Source organism: Pagrus pagrus, assembly GCF_965226575.1.
Source record: "Pagrus pagrus genome assembly, chromosome: 3".
NCBI classification, from domain to species: Eukaryota; Metazoa; Chordata; class Actinopteri; order Spariformes; family Sparidae; genus Pagrus; species Pagrus pagrus.
The window spans coordinates 36,510,613-36,525,953 of NC_140187.1; the positions used below are offsets into that span (position 1 = coordinate 36,510,613).

At 42.6% G+C, this 15,341-nt stretch overlaps 1 protein-coding gene across 1 annotated transcript in view; it reads left to right on the forward strand.

The window, feature by feature from the left end:
* Positions 1 to 15,341, forward strand: part of LOC311253685 (dihydropyridine-sensitive L-type skeletal muscle calcium channel subunit alpha-1-like) — a 344,036-nt gene that overhangs the window by 83,880 nt on the left and 244,815 nt on the right. The gene's annotated exons all lie outside the window — the stretch shown is intronic.

Consider the following 15,341-nt stretch of genomic DNA (forward strand, 5'->3'; position numbering starts at 1 on the left):
GTGCTAACTACAAACAAAACTCATTACGTCACAATAATGTTATGTCTTCAAAAAATTGTATCTTGAAGTAAACATAAAGGTAATGATGTGATCCTTCACTTTTACTGAAGTTACATGGTGCATAAACAAACCAAAAAACGTGTTAATCTGTCTGAGATTTCTCTCATTTGCATATTTAATGACTCACTGCTGTTGGGACCTCACCACATGGTCCTAACAGTAGAGAGGCCTGCATGTAAAAGCAGAGGCCTTACAGGCTGGACACACTGGATGGTGTGTACAGTGCTGCTGCGTGGCGTTACCTCTTACTTTTCATTTCGTCCATGGTAACAGCTTGGACCGTTCACACTGGATGCCTGAGACATGCTTCTCACATGCATGTCTAGTGTGGCTGTTGCATCGCGTCATCTAGAGATTCAGAGTCTCGCCTATTTAAAATTGCGACACGTGCGTGGTTCTCGCCAAAAAACAACCTGACAACAACCTGTAGACAGTCATATGGACATCATAGCAGCATTTCACTACAGTTTTCATGTCCGTTTCTTTCTTTTACTTTCACTTTCTCTCCCTCCCTCCCTTCCTCCCTCTCTATCTCCCTCGTGCTTTCTCGCTCTTTCAAAGGGGGTAAAGTAAAATCACATATTTAATGATAAATATCACAGACAAACTCCATGTAAACACATAGGGCAGCCAGGAGCCCATCTGCCTAACCCTATGTGAACACAAACATGCGAGTGAGCTGCAGCAGCTCATCAATGCAGACACCACGCAGTACATAGGCATATACACGCAATTACACGCGGCCTCCACGCACCAGCAAAGCCTGCAAACTAAGAAAGTGCACCCAAATCCAGCAGTTCAGTAATTCTCACCTGGTTGTGAGAATTACACAGATTTGAAACTCGTATTTTCCATTGGCTGAAAGTGCATCTGAACGTACTGCAGTGCCTGTGGATCAGCCATGATGTCAGAAGAGTTTAAAAGCAGCTTCAAGTCTGCAACCTGCCACTTTTCCATCGCAATGCGTTGCAGAAGGAATTTACAGTTTTCTCATGTGCAGCAGTTACTAAAGGCGACCATCTACAAATGTTTGGATTTTACCTTCACCCAGGCCATAGTCTACACCCGCGCTGGGCGAGCCATAGACTGCTTCATGTTCACTAACCATGTTTTTGATCTGGAGGAGCCCACTGTGCAACCCGGTGGCCTCCAGCCTACCCTGCAGAAGTGAGGAAATTTAATGGACCTCCGCCGAGCTCTGCATTTTTTGACCTGAGTCAACTCTGCCTTTTCTTCCACTAAGACGCCAAGATCAGCTAATGTCGGCATGCTGATAGGATGCTACAGTGGCAACGCCATTCATCCACTTTGAGGAAACAAGCTGGATTGACAAGGCAGATGGACCCATGCTAACTGCCACCAGTGTGATCCCAAGCGAGACTTTTACATGTCTTGGCAGATACTACATATTTATTGTGAGTTTTGTGGACTGCTGTGTCCTATTTGCTGTGTCCTGTGCAGTTTAGTGATTGCTGTTAGTGATTGATGTTTGCCTTTGTGCTCATCATGAGCTGATTTGCGCTTTTCAACTGTATGGATCAGTGTTAGTTTGTTAGCCACCATGTGAGCACAAAATAAGCCACAATACTATCTGAAACAAGAAACGAAGGGAGGTGATTGAGCCAAGTGCGTTCACCTGCCACTGAGTGACAGAAATGCGACTAGAGTTAACTTTGCCTCTAAACACAGTAGCATGTACGCCTGAATTGGGGCAATAATATTCAGCTCTGTCCAATGCCACACTGTGATTTTGAAGGCACATGGTAGGTCAGCAGGCACAGTTCAACCACTGTCTCGTTCAAGTCTTGTGTTATCCTACTGACCAGCCCCTGGCAGTCAGCACTGACGTGCCCATGTCCGCCATCTCACCTCTCTGTTTTTCTCTCTTACACACACACACACACATGCTTGAGTTACTGTAATGTTTTATAGTTACTGTAGTTATAATCAAGTGATAGATGTTTATGAATTTAAGTATTATTGATTATTTATCAATTTTGCTAACGTTAACTAAACACTATTAACCCAGAGTTGAGACCAGGAGGCAGAGCTGCAGTCTTACACGCTTCTCTGAGCTTCCATTAGATCAGTTGCACACCCAAAACTTCATTGAGACTGTGTCTGCCCCCCGACCACCTAAATTAATTAAATTAATCAAATCAAAAGTCCACAGAAGAGGAATTGTGCATGAAAATCTAATAAAAATTAACAGCAACTCTGCAATCTCAAAACAAGACAAGAGAATTAAATGCGGACTCCTAAATATCAGATCCCTGTCATCGAAAGCTGTACTAGTAAATGACTTAATTTCAGACTGTAATATTGATTTATTCTGTCTTACTGAAACTTGGCTGCATCCTGAAGAATATGTCAGCCTGAATGAATCCACTCCACCCAGTCATATTAATACTCACATTCCTCGAGGCTCCGGCCGAGGAGGTGGTGTTGCAGCTATTTATGACTTAAATCTGTCAATCATTCCTAAACCTAAATTAAATTATAACTCATTTGAAAGCCTTGTTCTGAGTCTTTCACATCCAACGTGGAAAACTTTACAGCCAGTTCTATTTGTTGTAGTGTATCGAGCACCTGGTCCTTACTCAGAATTTTTATCTGAATTCTCTGAGTTTTTATCAAGTCTAGTCCTCAAATCAGATAAAGTAATTATTGTAGGTGATTTTAATATTCATGTGGATGTCGTTAATGATAGCCTTAGTACTGCATTTATCTCATTATTAGAATCTATTGGCTTCTCTCAATGTGTACATAAACCAACTCACTGTTTTGACCACACCCTTGACCTTGTTCTAGCTTATGGTATCGAGATTGAAAATCTAACAGTTTCTCCACAGAATCCTCTTTTATCAGACCATCACTTAATAACTTTTGAAGTTCTATTACTGGACTACACACCATTAGGCAAAAACTCCTTCACTAGATGTCTATCTGATAGTGCTGTAGCTAAATTTAAGGAAATTATACCGCTGGCACTAAACTCAATGCCATGTCTCAATATAATAGAGGACTCCTCCACTAACCTCAGTTCCTCACAAATTGATCATCTTGCTGATAGCACTGCAGGCTCATTGCGAACAACACTGGACTCTATTGCCCCCCTGAAAAGGAAACCTATAAAGCACAGGAGGTTAGCACCCTGGTATAACTCAGATACCCGCAAATTGAAGCAAACATCACGGAAATTTGAAAGGAAATGGCGTTCCACCAACTTGGAAGAATCCCGCTTAGCCTGGAAAGATAGCCTTAAAACATATAGGAAGGCCCTCCGCAATGCCAGAGCAAGCTATTACTCGTCATTAATAGAGGAAAACAAAAACAACACCAGGTTTCTTTTCAGCACTGTAGCCAGGCTGACAGAAAGTCACAGCTCTACTGAACCATGTATTCCTACAACGCTCAGTAGTAATGACTTCATGAGCTTCTTCAATGATAAAATTTTAACTATTAGAGACAAAATCCATCATCGCTTGCCCTCAACTGGCACTATTGTATCTTTAAACACAGGAACCTCAGAAACAGTTCTAAATTCTGACTTATATTTAGACTGCTTCTCTCCCATTGACCTCCACCAACTAACTTCGATGGTTTCTTCATCTAGACCAACAACTTGTCTCCTAGACCCCATCCCAACTAGGTTGCTGAAAGAAACTCTACCTTTAATTAGCACATCTTTACTAGAAATGATCAACCTGTCTCTATTAACAGGATACGTACCACAATCCTTTAAACTAGCTGTAATTAGACCGCTCCTTAAAAAGCCTAATCTTGATCCAGAAACTTTAGCCAACTATAGACCTATATCCAACCTCCCTTTCCTCTCCAAGATCCTTGAGAAAGCAGTCGCCAACCAGCTATGTGACTTTCTTCATAAAAATAGTTTATATGAGGATTTTCAATCAGGTTTTAGAGCACATCATAGCACAGAGACGGCACTGGTGAAAGTTACAAATGACCTCCTAATCGCTTCTGACAAAGGACTTGTCTCTGTCCTGGTCTTACTAGATCTTAGTGCTGCATTTGATACCATTGATCATCACATTCTACTACAGAGACTGGAACACTTAATTGGCATTAAAGGACCCGCATTAAACTGGTTTAAGTCCTATTTATCGGATCGATTTCAGTTTGTACATGTTAATGATGAGTCATCCCTGTATACCAAGGTTAGTCATGGTGTTCCTCAAGGCTCCGTGCTTGGACCCATACTATTCACCTTATATATGCTCCCTCTAGGAAATATAATTCGGAAACACTCCATAAACTTTCATTGTTATGCAGATGATACACAGTTATACCTATCAATAAAGCCAAATGAAACTAATCAGCTTACTAAACTCCATGCATGTCTCAAGGACATTAAGACCTGGATGACCTGCAATTTTCTGCTGTTAAACTCAGATAAAACCGAAGTTATAGTACTTGGTCCTAAACACCTTAGAGATGCATTATCTAATGATATAGCGAGTTTGGATGGCATTAACTTGGCCTCCAGCACCACCGTCAGGAATCTGGGAGTTATCTTTGATCAAGATATGTCCTTCAACTCCCACATAAAACAAATTTCAAGGTCTGCATTTTTTCATCTACGTAACATTGCAAAAATCAGGCCCATCCTGTCTCAAAAAGACGCAGAAAAGCTAGTCCATGCATTTGTTACTTCCAGACTGGACTATTGTAATTCTCTATTATCAGGCTGCCCTAACAAGTCTCTAAAGAGTCTCCAGCTGGTCCAGAATGCTGCAGCACGTGTACTGACAGGAACTAAGAAAAGAGATCATATTACTCCTGTACTGGCCTCTCTGCACTGGCTCCCTGTAAAATCAAGAATAGAGTTTAAAATCCTTCTCCTAACTTACAAAGCTGTTAATGGTCAGGCACCATCATATCTCCAGGAGCTCATATTACCCTATCACCCAACTAGAGCATTACGCTCCCAGAACGCAGGATTACTTGTAGTTCCTAAAGTCTCCAAAAGTAGAATGGGAGCCAGAGCCTTCAGTTATCAAGCTCCTCTTCTGTGGAACCATCTTCCTGTTTTGGTCCGGGAGGCGGACACCCTCTCTACCTTTAAGAGTAGACTTAAGACCTTCCTCTTCGATAGAGCTTATAGTTAGGGCTGGTCCAGGACAGGCCCAGGCCTGTCCTGGACGAGCTCTTAGTTATGCTGCTATAGGCCTAGTCCGGGGGACAATGACACACTGAGCTTCTCTCTCCTCCCCTCTCCTCTCCTCTCCATCTGTATACATTATGCCTGTATACATGCCCCATCTCTGCATGTCACTGACTTGCTTCTTCCCCGGAGTCCTTGTGCTTTCTAGTCCTACAGGCTCCCTTGGATCCTGGCCGCGCCCGGGTCGTGGATCATGGATGCGCCCACTGCTATGGCCCTGCCTGATCGTGGATGCGCCCACTGCTATGGCCCTGCCTGATCGTGGATGCGCCTACTGCTATGGCCCTGCCTGATCGTGGATGCACCTACTGCCATGACCCTGCCTGACACCCACCACTACTGTCGCTAATATTAGTCACATCTCTGTTACATACGTTCCACTACTATTATCGTACTGCATTGCTACATACCATCCTTGCCATTGATCATTACTACTGTTATCACTAGTAATCACATTTCCATGTGCATTTCATCATTATTGCTGTAATACATCTTTGTGTACTTTCACTCCTGTCAACCATCGCTTATAATTGAATACATTGTGATCTCGTTGATCTGCTCTGTACATGCGACATCTATTGCACGTCTGTCCGTCCTGGGAGAGGGATCCCTCCTCTGTGGCTCTCCCTGAGGTTTCTTCCGCATTTTTTCCCTGTTAAAAGGGCCTTTTTTGGGGCAAGTTTTTCCTCACTCGAATCGAGGGTCGAAGGACAGAGGGTGTCGTCTCTGTACAGATTGTAAAGCCCTCTGAGGCAAACTGTGATTTGTGAATTTGGGCTATACAAATAAAATTTGATTTGATTTGATTTGATTTGACTATTATACTGTACAGAGCAGTCATCTGTGATTATTTGTGCCTGTGTGTTGTAGTAACAGCTGTTTGTGACAGTCAGTGCCCGAGTTAATTTCCTTCACCGTTACTTTAAATGTAAATATTTGATAAATATTTACATTTTAAAAGTGAATCTTTTTTTAGACAGTTTTTCCTGGTTCCAGGGTGGAGCCCTGTAATCATTCATTTATATTAATTATTTTTATTTTACTGTTCAAATAATCACCATTAGTATTATTAATTCCTAATCAACCAAACCTGCCCTACCAGTGTACCCAACATTGCAGGTGACTAGGAGAGAGCCCTGCTACTCTTCATGGTGTGTAATTGCGTTATATTGTATTCTTGTCTACTTTAATGAAAGGACTGCATTTAATATATACAGTTCTGTGAGGGTTATTTTAAATACAATGATAATATATGTATGTATTTTGTTGAAGTTAAAGACAAATCAGAAAGGCAAGTGAGGTTTTTTGAGTTGAATGGAAGTTGATGTCGAGCCAACCCAGACAAGACCCCTATTTCTGTACATTAGCAGGATAAACATCATAAACTGGCCAACAAGGCCAGCACCCTACAGGCAATTAAGCGTCATTCATAAACCTTTGTACGTTACTGAACATCACTGCCCGTCACACATTGTACCATCACATGCCACATTGTCGCACACTGTGCCACACAACACGTCATTACACGCTGCGCCACCTTTGAGGGAAACATCAAACGCAATACACTCAATCATATTGATGCCATGCTGCCTTAAATGTTTCGTCAGATTTGATGTGCAACCTGACTTGTCATGTTTTTCTTTTACAAAGTTTTTCACAGTCCCTCTTCCACACTGTGACTGCTGCTGTGACACCCTAGTCATGAACACTAGCTCTCCAGCTCGCTGTTGTTGTGTGTGATGTAACAGGTCCTGACTCCTGGCAGATCAAAAAAGGTCCTGGAAGGCAGCCAGACGAGCCACGGCCTTGCAGATACATGTAGCCTTTGTTTGTATTAATTAATTTTTATGCCACTTTTAGGAACCGATAAGCAGAACCATTTTTTTTTTTTTCACGGGTACCCAGTACTTGGTATAAAGTACTCAGTTCTAACTTGGAACCAAGTTTCGGTTCCCACCCCTAATGAACAATATGCAAAGTGATGTTTAAGGGCATTTCCATTTCCACGATGATAATCAATCAATCAATGTTTATGTGTATAACGCTAATTCACACTAAACGTTATCTCATGGCACATTCCAATTTGGTCAAATCCACGCCATACTCTTTAATTAGCTTATTTACAGAGACCCACTTGTTGACAGTGGCAAGAAAAAACTGCCTTTTACAGGCAGAAACCTCAGGCAGAACCGGACTCTATGGTGGGTGGCCTACTGCAAGGCTGGGTTGAGAGAAAGAGTCGTAAAACAACTATAGTCTAAATATGATCCGTAATAGTGATGATAATAATAATAATAATAATAATAATAATAATAATAATAATGGAAATAACAATAATAACGATGATGATGGATATTATAATAGGATTCAAGCAGGACCACAGCAGCATGGCCACAATTCATTGGAACCTGTGAGACGAGAAGGCACAAAGACTCAAATTAGTCAGATTAAGATTAAGATTGTCTTTATTTATCCTAACGGGGAAATTCACATATTACAACAGCTCGAGGTGCAACAGTACAAGTAAGAATAAAAATATGCATAGAAATATTAAATAAAAAATAAATAGAAAAACACAAGATATTTACAACAAACAATAAGATATTTACAAAAGCAAACAAGTGGGTGGAAAGCGTTCAGGCAGTGCTGGAGTTAAACAGTCTGATGGCTGTGGGGATGAATGATCTGCAGTAGCGCTCCTTCTTGCACAGTGGGTGTAAGAGTCTGCTGCTGAAAGAGCTGCTCAAGGCTTCCACAGTCTGTTGCAGGGGGTGAGAGGTGTTGTCCATGATTGATTTCAGCTTAGCTAACATCCTCCTCTCACCTACCACCTCTATGGAATCCAGTGGACAGTCCAGGACAGAGCTGGCCCTCCTGACCAGTTTGTTCAGTCTATTCCTGTCCCTGTCTGTGCTGCTACCTCCCCAGCAGACCACTGCATAAAGGAGCACTGATGCCACCAGTGTCATAAAATGTTCGTAGTGATGTCCTCTGCACCCCAACGGACCTCAGTCTCCTCAGCAGATGGAGGCAACTTTGGCCCTTCTTGTACAGGGCATCCGTGTTGTCAGTCCAGTCCAGTTTATTGTCTAGGTGAACACCCAGGTATTTGTATTTTGCCACCATCTCTATGTCCAAACCCTGAATGTTCACTGGTGTGATCTGTGGTGCCTTCCTCTGGAAGTTGATCACCATCTCCTTTGTTTTACTGGTGTTGCACCGTACCCTGAGGGGCCCCCGTACTGCATAGAACCACGTCTGAGACACAGTCCTTGAGTCTCACATACTGTGGTCTGTTGGTGAGAAAGTCTGTGGTCCATGCAGCCAGGTGTTGGTCAACTCCCGCCCCTTCCAGTTTCCCCCTCAGAAGTGCCTGCTGTATTGTGTTGAAAGCACTGGAAAAGTCAAAATACATGACCCTCACAGTGCGTCCAGTGTACTCCAGGTTTGAAAGTGTTCTGTGCACCCCAATACCGGGACGGTAAGCAAACTGAAGGGCGTCCAGCGTCGTGCTCACCTGGGGAGGGATGTGCCTGAGAATAATCCTCTCCATGGTCTTCATCAGGTGAGAAGTTAAGGCGAAAGGGCAGAAGTGGCCAGGCTCCTTGGGGTGCACTTTGGAACTAGCACCACACAGGAAGTCTTCCACAGGACAGGGACGCTCTCCAGAGTAAGGCTCAGGTTGAAGATGTGCATGACCACCTCACAGAGCTGGTCTGCACAGTCCTTTAATACTCTGGAGCTGATGCCATCAGGACCTGTGTCTTTTCTCGCCTTGATCCTCCTCATTTCCATTCTCACCTGATCAGTTGTCAAGGAGAGGGGTAGATGGGGGGAGGGAGTGGTGGAAGGCTGTGGGGAGGGGGGAGGATGTGTATGCTTCCTTCAAGTTTGCATACAGGAGATCCAAGGTTTTATTGTCCCTAGTGTGACATTTCACGTACTGGGTGAAGGAAGGGAGAGTAGAGGACAGGGGAGCATGGTTAAAGTCCCCAGAGATGCGGAGGAGGGACTGTGGGTGCTGAGTCTGAAGTTGAGAACCAACAGTGTGGAGGAAGCTCACAGGCTGCAGCAGCATCAACCGAGGGAGGGATGTAAACAGTCATGATGATTACATGTGAAAACTCCCTCGGAAGATAGTATGGCCGAATGCTAACAGCTAGTAGCTCAATGTCTCTGTTGCAGCGCTGCTCTTTAACACTGATGTGTCTAGGGTTGCACCATCTCTCATTAATGAACACAACTATGCCCCCTCCTTTCCTCTTACCGCACTCCTCTGCTCTCTTGTCCGCCTGTATGATCTTGAAGCCCTCCAGGGTTACCAGTGAACCTGTAGAAAGTCTGTTCAGACACGTCTCCATTCACGATACTCTCTCTGTAGCCGGGTCAGTGTCGTTAATTCTTCCATCTTATTAGGGAGAGATCTTACGTTTCCCATGATGACAGACGGTAAACATGGTTTATACCATCTTTTTATCGCCCAACGCTTCACTCTCAGCTCTGCAGCCTCTTTTCCTCCTCCCTATCTCCGCAGGGATCTCCGGTTTCTCCATGTAGAGAAGTCGCGTCTGGCGCAGAGTCCGATAAATAGCAGTATGCAGACAGCTATAGTTACAAATTGACCATCCATAGTTCCTCACTTGTAAGGTGGGTCAGTGAAGCAGAAACAAAAACTAAAGAAATAATCTAAACACACTTAAAACACTAGAAAGATAATGTAAAAGACGGAGCTGCTGTAACTGGCTGCCGATCTTGCGGCGCCATCTTGTAGAGACATGCCTAACTCGTAACATGCCTCAACTCTCTGGGGTCAAGGCTGTTTGGCTGTTTTTGACTACTTTTGATTTTACCTTTATATTTCACCTTAAAAACTGGTGAAAAATAATGTGTATTAACACATTGGATCTAAAATCACACAAAAAACATAGAATCTGAGAGTTTTTTTCTTTCTGCTTGCAAGCACTTTCCTTAGAATAGCCAGTTTTTACCGTTTCTTCCTGCACCAAATGTGTGCCAAACGAGACGTCAATATTCAGGAAAAAGCATGGCGTAAATTATTTATCATAAGTCTGGTTTTACTTGGCCTATCAACACAAAAACTGGTATATAGTTTGAAGTCCGCACATTCGACACAAGTTGAAAAGGAGACTCAGCAAGACTCCAGAAGGTTAATTGGACATGAATGTGTAGAGATAGAGAGGAAGAGAGAGGAGCTCAGTGTATCATGGGGAGTCCCCTGGCTGTCTGTGCCTATGGCAACATAGCTAAGGGCCTGTGCAGGCATTCACTATAAGCTTTATCCAAAATGGAAAGTTTTAAGCCTACTCTTAAACTAGGATGTCTGCCTCCCGTACCGAGACTGGAAGATGGTTCCACAGGAGAGGAGCTTGATAACTAAAGGATCTTCCTCACATTCTACTTTTGGAATCACAAGTACCCCTGCATCATGGGAGTGCAGTGATTTTAGTTTGGTAATAGGGTACTATTTGGTCTTTAAGATATGCCGGTGCCTGGTCATTAAGGGCTTTGTATGTGAGGAGGAGGATTTTAAAATCTATTACGGATTGTTCAAGAAGCCAGTGCAGAGAGGCTGCATGAAGGTTAGCTAACCAATTAATGGCTTTAATTGATAAATACAGCTCTGTATCATCTGCATAAATGTGTTTTCTAATGACTTTACCTAAAGGCAGCATATATACAGTTAATAGTATTTGTCCGAGCACAGAACGTTGTGGAACCCTGAGACTAACTTTGGTATGCAATGAGGATTCATTGTTAGCCTGCACAAACAGAGATCATATAAATAGGAATTGAATCAGCTCTTAATGCCAATTAAATGTACATTATGTAAATGTAGTCAATGGTGTCAAATGCAGCACTAAGATCTAACAAGACTTGTGCAGAGTGAAAAAAAATTATGAAAGAGAATCCAGAGTACATCGGTTACCAAATCAGCAACTAGACAGAATGAATACCTCGCCCAGTATGCAGAAACCAAGGCCCCTTCCTGCAGTCAGACCTGAGAGGGTAGCTTGCCGGCAAGTGTCTAGTGGCCAGGACTTAGCCCATGGGTTCAGCATGACTCTGCCCAAAATAACTACATGGAGCTGTCCCCCTGTTGGCCACTTACAGGGCAGAGAAATGGCCAAAAATGTGCCAGGCCATAGGCGAGGGTGGGGACCTGGGCATGCTAACCCCTGGTTTTACAGACGGGCTCTGGGTATGTGGAATGTCACCTCGCTAGTATGGGAGGAGCCAGAGCTGCTGTGGTGGGTGGAGAGGTACAACTATATATAGTTGGGTTGAACTCCAGAACCCTAGAACCAAAGTCCTGGAGGAGGGCTTGACTGTCTCCTTTTCCGGGTTGTTCAGGGTCAGAGGTGCTGGCCAGGTGCAGGGTTTCTCAAAAGCCCAACGCTGAGTTCAGCAGTGTTGGAGTTCTCCCTAAAGAACAGGAGGGCCACCTCTGTGCAACTGCAAGTCACTGAGGGGGGAAGGCTGGCCTTCTGGCCTTAAGTATCTCAGAGTCTTGTTTATGAGTGAAGGTAAAGTGTGAGATGGACAGCTGGTTTGATGCAGCGTCAGCAGTACTGCAGGCATTGCGCCTGACCATTGTGGTGAAGAAAAAGCAGAGCTGTAAGCTTTCAATTTACCAGTCGATCTACATTTCAGCCCTCACGTATGGTCGTAAGCTGTTGCTAATGACCAAAAGAATGAGATTATGGAAACAAGCAGCCTGTCCTCCATAGAGTAGCTTGACTGTATTCAGATCAAATCCGTAGCTGCAGTGAAAACACAGCTCCTCCTATTCATTGGAATGAGGGTGGTGTGTTTAGGGTTAGGAATGCAGACCACAGTGGGTGCCAAAAAGAAAAACCACACAGCCGGCTTCTACGAAAAAGTTGGAACAGACTCAACTTTTGAGTAGCAGCTTCCCCCTTTGACAACTCGGGGTTAAAGTTCTCAACATGACATCACACAAACAGGTGTAGGAGATACACTAGTAATAATTGTAATTTATTAGTCACTGGTGATTAATAAAACACTCGTTAATGGGGCACCACCTCCGATGTTTTGTCTATTTGAATAATCCGGAGGTAATTAATCAAATCCGACGAAACAAGGTTAACTTGTATCAATTCTAATCAATTTTAAATCAATTTATTCAATCTCATAAATGAAGTAGTGAATTCTACAGTTTCCATCGGTTCTCCACATTAAAAACAAACCTGCGCAGACAACGACATACGGTTAAATATGTTTATTGACTAAATAATTCAGATTAAATAAATGAAATGGCAATTTAAATGAATAACAACAGGTAACAGGAAATGTGGAATAACTAAGTAATGGGTTATTAGTGGAATATGGGCTGATGGTGAGATCACGAGTTAGGTTGAAGCATTTAAATACTACGAGAGTAATTTTAATACTAACAAAATCCTAACTGAATTTCTCTTAAGATAAAAGATCAGAGCCATTGACACCAACTCATTTATCATGTGTGAATCCAGCTGTTATGTGTGATGGAGAGCCTACTTTCTTAGCAGAATTGCGGAGTCAGCAGCGGTGGGTCTCTCTCCGGTGGTTTGCGACTCTAGCCGGAAGTCCCGGTCCAATGGCCGAGTGTTAGCTCGTCCGGTATCAGCCGGTTGGGGACCTCAGTCCGATGTCTTAGGAAGAGCGTGGCTGGGCATTGAACCAGGATCGTCACCGGCTCGGTACTGGACCAGTGGGATGGTACCGCTTGAGAGCGTGGTGGGTCAGAGCCGGTCTGGCTTGTCAAAGTCTGTCTTTCGTTGGAAACGGCTTGCACAGTTTCGGACACAGCAAGTTGCTGTAGTGTCGTGATGATGATTTTAATAAAGATGTTCTTCGTTGCTTCGAGTGGTTCTCAGGCTCTGACTTTGTAAACTAAATTTAACTTCTTGGATAAAATAACTGAGGATGATACGTTGATCAGGCGGATCTTCCGTTGTTACTCAATACAAGATGATCTAAATTAAGTTCACTTACTCTAAATCAGGTTACGATACATAACTGTATAATAAAATTAAAACAGAACTTCGTTCTGGTACAAACTTAATAAAAAGAAGCTAATCAATATGGTGGAAAATACAAAAATGAGAAAAATCAACGCGTGAGCACTTCTGCTGAGATCGCTGTCTTGAAGCGTGTTTCAAAGTAAAAGTAAAGAGCGGAAAAATTGAAGACTAGAGTTTCAAAAGTAAGTTTCAGGAGTAAGAGTAAGAGTGAGACTAAGAATAACTAACACAAAACTAGAACTGCTCGGAGAGAAGTGATGTCTCTCTGTTTTGTTGTCTCCAAAAGGCAGGCGTGCCTGGGGGCAGGACTGCCGGCTTTTTGTCTCCAAGTAGATAGTGGTAAGTGTGAAAATTCACAGTAACTCACTAAAACTAAACTATAGTTTTAAACGTTTCAAAACCTTGCTTCACCGTTCACAGAATCTCACCATGGCTCAATAGATGGACTTTGTCTATCACGAAAAAGGATTATGTCATGATTAAAAATCACTGAACAATTGAAAGAAATTAAAACTGGATCAAAAATAAAAACACACTTGAATATACCATAGAACTGGTAGAATTGATCACTTCCAAGATCAGTTTTATGAACTTCTTTTGCTGTTTCCTAATCTGTTGAAATTAAGAGGATGAGTTCCTGGTTTAATGGTATTTTAGAACTTGCTTGAAATCTGGATGAGTGCAGAGACCATTATGGTTTGGAATGTGTGATAAAAGAAGCATGGTCGTAAACCATTTGGGCAGGAGGGCTAGGAAAACAGAGAAGAGGCCCAGAGTGCTTTTACCCCGGAGTGTACTTGATAATTCTTGTCACAAGAAGACACAGAACATCAGTCATTACCTAATTTGCAATTGCAAAGACATAAGTAAAAACACATGATTATGACAGTTCTTCTGGTCCTCTTGATCTCTTGAGAGGAGATTCATTTGATGATGAACTCGACCGACCTGAGAGAAAGGAGTGTTTCTGTCTTGAGTGGGGGAAAAGGACAAAAGGGTTATCCAAAGCTGTAAATAGAGGAGAGGGGTTCCCCTGTGAAGCATCCATCTGACGGTTTCATTGAAAGCAAAACAAGTCAGGTGAAGAGGTGAGAGACTTTATGGCGTCTCTTTCCTGAAAACAGTGAGCTTGCAGATGAGAGGAGTAATTCATGCAAGAGCAGAACCTGAATGGAATGCAGAGGCGATGGACATGTGTTCCTACACAGGCCATGGAATGACACTCCCACACAACTGCACAACCCTGTGACTAATCGCTGCAACACCAGATTCTGCCTGAATGGAGCCTTTGATATAGGATGAGGAGCTCGGACTTCTGGAGGGAGCTTGGAGTAGAGCCACTGCTCCTTTGTGTCAAAAGGAGTCCCAATTGATCTTGGGACCTGTAACTGCTTTGAAATGGCTCCAAGTGACCTTCCTGACTCGTTCAAATCAATAATGTGCTCTTTCAGAGTCCTATTAAAATGGGTCCAGAAAAGTCATCAACTGTTATCAATCAGAATCACTCAGAAGAAGTGAAATCTTTCTATAATTACCAAAATTGATCGTTAAAGTTACTGTATGTATATTTTTGATCCAGCAGATTTGGTCACATTTTCAGAAGACCTATTATAAATTAATTATTGAACCAAACTTCATGAATGTTTTTTGTGACAAAGTAGTCTCTTTCATTCATCACATAAAAAGAAGAAATTATAGAAATTATTGGAACTCAAGACTGCCATGATATACATGTTCTTTACAAGTATGTGTAAACTTTTGACCAAGACTGTATATACGTAGATATTTCTGTCTTTGTCTACACAGTTTAGTTTTAAATGTAGACAGGGTTTTATCCATCTTGCCCCTGGTTCTTAGATAAAAAAGATTAGAATTCTGTTGCCCTTATTGTTAATCGTGGACTAAAGTTAGAAATATGCTTTGTAAACCCTCAATCAATCGATCGACTATTGCATTCTGTGTCAGTCTTTATGTTAAGTGTTAAAGTTACTACATAAGCTCCTCCTCTTCATAGTAAATGATGCTTATAGGTCCAGAGACATTCAGAA